Genomic DNA, 7156 nt, shown 5'->3' with positions numbered 1-7156 from the left:
TCACAATATAATCTTTGTTGTAACTGATATATATTTCAAGTATGGATTTGTCTTGCCTGCCCATGATGCCTTTGCCAGTACTGCTATCCAAGGGCTCATATGGGATCATGCATAACATCATCTCAGACCAAGGGACCCACTTGAAGTTCAAAGAAAATGTGACAATGGGTACATGGACATGGGGTCCACTGGTCCTATCACATATTGCATCATCTGGAAACAATCAGGTTATTAAATGTTGGAATTGCCTTTTAAAGGAGGGATGCCCTGTGGGGGTGAGGTACTCTCCGTCAAGATATGGCATCTACATTCAACTAAGAATCAGACCACACAGGTTTGGGAACCAAGGGGTGGGAGTAGGAGTGGCTCCTCTCATCATCATTCTATTACCGGGGATTATATGCTTCTTATTCCTGCAGATTTATGCTGTGTGGGGTTAGTGTTTCTGGTTCCAAGGGGGTGCTTCCGTAAGAATTCCACTCAACCTAAAGCTATGACTGCTGCTTGGACACTTCAGGCCAGGGTAGCAGCAGGAAAGGAAAGAAGTTACCATATTAGGAAGGGTAATTGACCCTAATTATCATGAGGAGCTAGGGTTGTTGCTGTATAATGGGGGCAGGAGGATTATGTGCCTTAGGATTCCCAGGTGTGTGATTCTATGCCTGGGGATAGCAATAAATGGGACATTTCAGCAACTATATAGCATGACAAGGGAAAAATGATCACAGGCCCAGATCCTTCAGAGAAGGTCTAGGTCATTCCACTGGGGGAGCAATGCTGACCAGCAGAAGCAATGGTTGAGGAGAGATGATAAATGTTAATTATGGCTTCAGTATCAGCTGCAACAGTGAGGACTATAGCTTGTCCCTCTAACCTTCCTGTTGACTTTTCTTTTTTGTTATTCACCTTTTAAGGAATTGTGACCGACCACCACCTTGAGGAATCAGTGACAGGACAAGTGGACTTGACACGGGAAACAAGTTGGTATAGGAGTTCAAGGGGTTATAACTGATATATATCTAGGAGATGCTGACAGTTGTTTCGACATAGTCCCTCAGTCTACCTCAGTTGTTTTTTTTTTCTTTTTTGAGATAAAATTCACATATATGAAGTTTACCCTTTAAAGTATTCAGTGATGTTTAATCTACTCACAAAGTTGTATAACTATCATCACTATCTAATTCTAGAATATATTACCCCCCAAAGAAATCCAATACCCATTAGTGGCCACACCCCATCTACTCAGGCCAGTCCCATATTTGTGTGTCTCTGGTTATGAAAGTGTACTTGGTCCCTATGCAGGGTAGGCTGGACATGCCAAGGAATTAACATCTCAGGATTGACCCTCAACAAGAGAGGGATGAGAAAGTGATCAATAATTACTCTAGCTTTCTTGTCCCTCAGTGAAAGAATTTGGAGTGTTTTCACAGTGTCTCAGAGGGTCCCCAGAAGGACTGAACCCCAGTTTCCCACAATGGTGACTCACTCATTTCTATCTCAGTTCTCAGTCTCCCGCAGGACTTCCTGGAATCACTTCCCAAATTAACTAGTTGTATGCAAATCCTTATCCAAGGGTCTGTATTTGGGAGAACCCAACTAAGACCCTTTTTAATAAGGTCACCACGAGGTTTTTGTCAAGCACCTTGATGAAATTCTGATATACTATGTCTCTCATACTCTTAAAAGACAAATGAATTTAGTCTGCTATGACCTCTGGCTGGGGAGACCCATGCTTTTAAAGATTTATTTAATACACTGTTAAGTTAATTTGATAGCAGGCCCAGGGTTACTTTTTTAAAACTATAAAGTATTTTCATATGTCAATTTTGGTTTAATAACAGTTTTTTATTGTAAGAGTTAAATGATGTATTACAAAGAGAAGTTATACTTTTATAGAATGTAAGACTCACTATTCTCTCATCCACTCATGCTCTTGACACTCACTTGATGGAGGAGCTGGTGACATGATGTGAAAGATGCCATGACCGCTTCCCCCTTGACAGTACCCAAACCAGCTATCATCACTCTACACATCTTTTTTCTTCCAGGCAGAGGTTATTATTTGTCTTTAACTAAATATTGTCCCATAGGAAATACTGAAACTTTTTTTTTCCTATCTGGTATTGAAAACTGTTTTGCCTAAATACTATTGTCTAAACATATTTGTCTAAACACTAAATACTATTTTTCTGAGATGGTGTTTCCTTCTGAGAGACTTGAATATATAGGAGAAATCATGTCTTGAATTTCTAATGGCAAAGCTGTAGGTGAGCAGAGGGAAATAAAGAGGAAAATCACTAATGTCAATTTTTTACAATCCAGTAAAAGCACGAAGCATTTAAAATGTGAACATCTCTTTTTCAGTTCATCAGAATGGGTATAAATAGCAAAGACTTTATCAAATAGGATTATGTATTCATAGTACAGCAATGTTTTCCTTATAATGAGTTATACAGGACCTAAGCAAATGATCACTTAAACACTTAATGAATGCAGACTCAAAATGTAATACATAATGCAACAAAATTAACATTTAGATGATGAACAGAAGAAATTTAAAAAAAAACCTTACATTTTATTTCAGTCCACAAAAGTCTGAGCCATAATTTAGCAGGAGCCTTGAATTTTTAAATTAAGCCAAAGCTGCATTATGACAGCCACCAATGCTTACCCCATTGTGTATATAGTTTAGCAGACTGCAAGTTCACTTGAACCAACATTCTTAGAAACCAAAATATATAAACAAAATCCTAAAAATTTAAAACTGCTAAGGGTACAAGTTAAAAAAAGCAAACACAACAGTAATAAAACCAGAAGCATTCAAATGTATTTATATGTGAAAGAATCATCATGTGGATTGATGTCAAAGAACATCATATTTATCTTATTGCTGGGTACAGTTATATATGATACAGAATATTTCAAAGTTGCTACAAAATAAAAAAAAAAAAACAGGCTGAAATTCTCCTTAGCAGTGAAGTTTTTTCAGCATACCTTCCTTCCCAGCTGGCATCAAATGAAGAAAGGTGTAGGGCGAAAATAGTTTCCAAAGGATGTGCTAACTATTTAATCAAGAGATCTGCTTTTGAATTATGCAGAATTTCCTGGTCCACAAGTAATGGACAGAGTTTTGGAGGAAGTATCAGTTTTGGGCTTAAGAGATATAGGGTAGGAATGGAGCCCTCGTGAAAGCTCTAAAAGGCAAAGAAATTGATGAGTGACCCAAATGGTAAAGGATGGGTGAGGAAAGATTATGCAGTAATTCTGACTTGTTATTGGATTTTTTTTCTCTCCTTCTCTGATTCATTCAACTTCTTAAGAATGCCTTTGTGTCCTTTTGGGAGGAAATTACCCTTTATTATTTTTCTTCAATATATTAGCATAAAGCCTATAAGAAAAACAATAAATTCAAGCCTAGTATTAAAAACTTGAAAGAACTAACTATTCTCTGGGAAGAATATCTTTATTTGTGGAGGTGGAATGACCTCTCAGCAGGCGGTGTTCATTTAGGGTGAGTTGCATTCTGCTTTTGCGGATGGGAATAAATACTAAGTACTACATGTGTTAAAAGTAAGTGCTTTCACAGCTAGTTCCATCTCCCTAACCCTGAAAGAGTTAGAATGGGCATAGCCCAAACACCCCTAAAGAGTGGGATAGAAACATCAAAGGTAATGGAGAAGTTATACAGAGAAGGAAGGGTTTAACAATTGAGTATGATTGCTGAATCATTTTATACAGGTATTTCTTTTAGTCTCCAGTGTCTTAGAGCAACTAGATGTAAACACCTAAAATTGTGGAATTGTAATCCATACCAAACTCTGAAATCTGTTCTACAACTACTTGTTGCAACGTGTTTTGAAATGTATTGCTTTTTTGTATACATGTTATTTTTCAGGAAAAAAGTCTACTGTGATAAAAAAAAATATATTTATTCCTTCTAGCCTCCAATGTTCTGGAGCAACGTGAAGGAAAAAATCTGAGATGATGGTATGGTAGCCCATGACAGACTCTGGGATCTGTCCTGTAACTACTTGTTGAAGAGTGCTTTGAAAGCTATTGCTTTTTTCTTTCTTTGCTTTGTGTGTATGCTCTATTATACAATAAAAAAAAGTTTTAAAACATAAGAACAAGTGCTGACAATGGAACGCTTTCCTCAGCATTGTGCCAAGCACCCTAAATTATTCACTTTTGAGTCAGAACACCCGACACAGTTTTGAACAGTGCTTGGCATATGTAAGCACACACAGGATTCCAGGCTACATCCCACAACTACTGCCCTTTCTGGCTCCGGCTATTTCCCTGACTCTTCCCGGCCAAGCACCATTAAAACAACCCATAATTTAAAAAAAAAAAAAAAAAAAAAAAGGAAGTGCTTTCAGAGGTCCACAGAAGCTAGAGACAGGGGAAAGTTTACCCAGTGAGGTTGAACTTAGTGCAAGGTAATGGATAGAAGTGATGGAAGCTAATTAGTGGGGTTATAACTAATGTTTCCATGTTGAAGGTGAATATGATTGAAAGGGGATGTATAGTGCCATGTATCCCACTGATTAACTACAATTATAAATAAGTTCTCACATGAACTACTCCAAAGGTTTGATATTGTACAAAGAGTCCTAATGGCAAATAGTTAACAGGAAGACATAAACAAAACCACGGCACTAGCAGGTATAAATAATTGGGGTGGAGGAACATGAGATAACGGTAAGTTTTGATTTGATATTTGGTGAGGTTATGTTAATTGGTTCTTTGTCTCTATGGATCAATGAAAACTGTCTAAAATTGAGAGTGCTGCTGATTGTACAACTAAGTGAGGACACTGTAAGACATGATCTGTTTATTTTGGACATTATCCATGATGCCCAATAGATGGGGGGGGGGGCTGAAGGGTACAATGGCTGAGAAGCAGAATAGTAAACTGTGATAAATATATATGATGGAATAAGATGATGTTGTGAGGCATGCAATGAACTAAATAAACCTTGGAGACAATAAGTGTGCAAAATAAGCCAGAAACAAAAGAACAAAAGTGCTATGGTCTCATTCAGAAAATACTTACAAGAAAATTGGGGCCTAGATTGTAAGCTTTTATAGCAGCCACACTTAGTCTGAAGTTATTAAGTGTATTTCTAGATTCTGAGACACTGAGCTATATGGATCTAACTAGTATTTCCCTAGAACTTTGAGTAACTCTGACACCTAAGACTCAGAGTTCTGTAGTCCTAAAAGTTAACATAGCTACATACTGTTAACAATTAAAGTAACTGAGAGATCAGGCTTCAATTAGAGATAAAAACGAAGCTGATCTGGCTGGAATTAAGGTAAATCAGAATACAGGGTAAAAGATGATAGTGTATATATTATAGACTTTCACTTACTGTATGAGACCAAAGGTTTATTGTGTCTAGAATCTAAATTTTCTGTAACTCACACTCTAAGTCATACTGTTTGTATAGCTCATTTAAAAAACCCAAACTCATAGAGCCCAGAACAAAAACAAGATCTTGTAATTCTGTATAGCATAATGTAATACCCAGATACATCCTAGATTATAGTGGGTCAATAATTAAAAAGTATTGGTTGATTCCTTGAGGGACTGAGGGAAAAAAATATGTAACTATTACACTTTCCTATCTGGGAACCCCCAGGTACCTTCTCAAACATTAGAGACTCCCAAGAAAATAGGCAAACCCTTGATTTTGACGCTTGCCCTTATGAAACTTATTTCTGTAGTGGAGAAGTTAAGACTACCTATAATGAGGCCTAAAAGTTGCTTCCAGGAGAACTTTTTTGTTGCTCAGATATGGCCTCTCTCTAAGCCCAACTCTGCAAGGAAAATCATTATCCCCCCTGACCCCCCCATGGGACATGACATTCAGAGGTGAGAGTCTCCCTGACAACATGGGACATGATTCCCAGGGATGAGTCTGGCCCTGGCACCATGGGATCAACAACACTTTCCTGACCAAAAAGGGGGAAAGAAGTGTAATAAAATCATCATCATCAGAAAAAAAAAATGCATCAGTAACCAAGAAAGATCAAATAGACAAGAGGCTATTCTGGAGGCTTCTATTATGTAAGCTTCAGCTAGATATTGCTAATAGCCATGATTTGCCAAACCCCAACCAACATCACTCCTGTTAACTCTTACAAACACTTAGGGCTGTAACTGAAACTCTATAAAAAGTTTCATGCACCTAGTTTACTTTCCTGACACCTAACTTCCAGAGACTTTCTAGGCCAGATAAATCCTGAAACCTAGAGGGACCAGCCTCTCTAAGATTATCAACTAATTACATCCCCCTATCCTTAAGTGTCAACACCCCTTCTCAACACGAAGAAGTTAGAATGGGCATTGCCTAAAGATTCCTATAGACTGGGAGAAGCATCAAAGGAGAAAGAGGAGTTACAACAGAGAACATAGGATTTCTATGTTCTATAGTGACTGCTGAATCACTATATTGATGTTTCTTTTAGCCTCCAGTGTTTTGGATTCAGCTGGAAGGCAAAATTTGAAATAGTGGAATGGTAACCTATAACAAACTCTGAAATCTGTTCTGTAACTACTTGTTGAAGTATATTTTTGAAAATTATTGCTTTTTCTTTTCTTTCTATATGTTAAATTTCATAATAAAAGAACGTTAAAAAAGTAAGTGCTTTCTATAAAGAGACTGTTCAACTCAACAAGAAAAAGACAGATAACCCAGTCACAAAATGGGCAAAAGACATGAACAGACACTTCTCAGAAGAGGAAATACAAATGGCTAAAAGGCACATGAAAATATGCTCAACTTCCCTGGCTATAGGGAAATGCAAATCAAAACCACAATAAGATATCATCTCACACCCACCAGAATGGCCATTATTAATAAAACGGAAAATGACAGGTGCTGGAGAGGATGTGGAGAAAGAGGCACTCTTATCCACTGTTGGTGGTAATGTCAAATGGTACAAATGCTGTGGAAGGCAGATTGGCAGTTCCTCAGGAAGCTAAGTATAGAATTGCCATATGATCCGGCAATACCATTGCTAGGTATCTACTCAGAGGACATGAGGGCAAGGACACAAACAGACATTTGCACACCAATGCTTATAGCAGCATTATTTACAATTTTCAAGAGACGGAAACAGCCAAAATGTCCATCAACAGATGAAGTGG

The sequence above is a fragment of the Tamandua tetradactyla genome, chromosome 15, assembly GCF_023851605.1.
Source record: "Tamandua tetradactyla isolate mTamTet1 chromosome 15, mTamTet1.pri, whole genome shotgun sequence".
Lineage (NCBI taxonomy): Eukaryota > Metazoa > Chordata > Mammalia > Pilosa > Myrmecophagidae > Tamandua > Tamandua tetradactyla.
The sequence above is the reverse complement of the archived record's forward strand: the minus strand, read 5'-3'. Positions refer to the sequence as shown.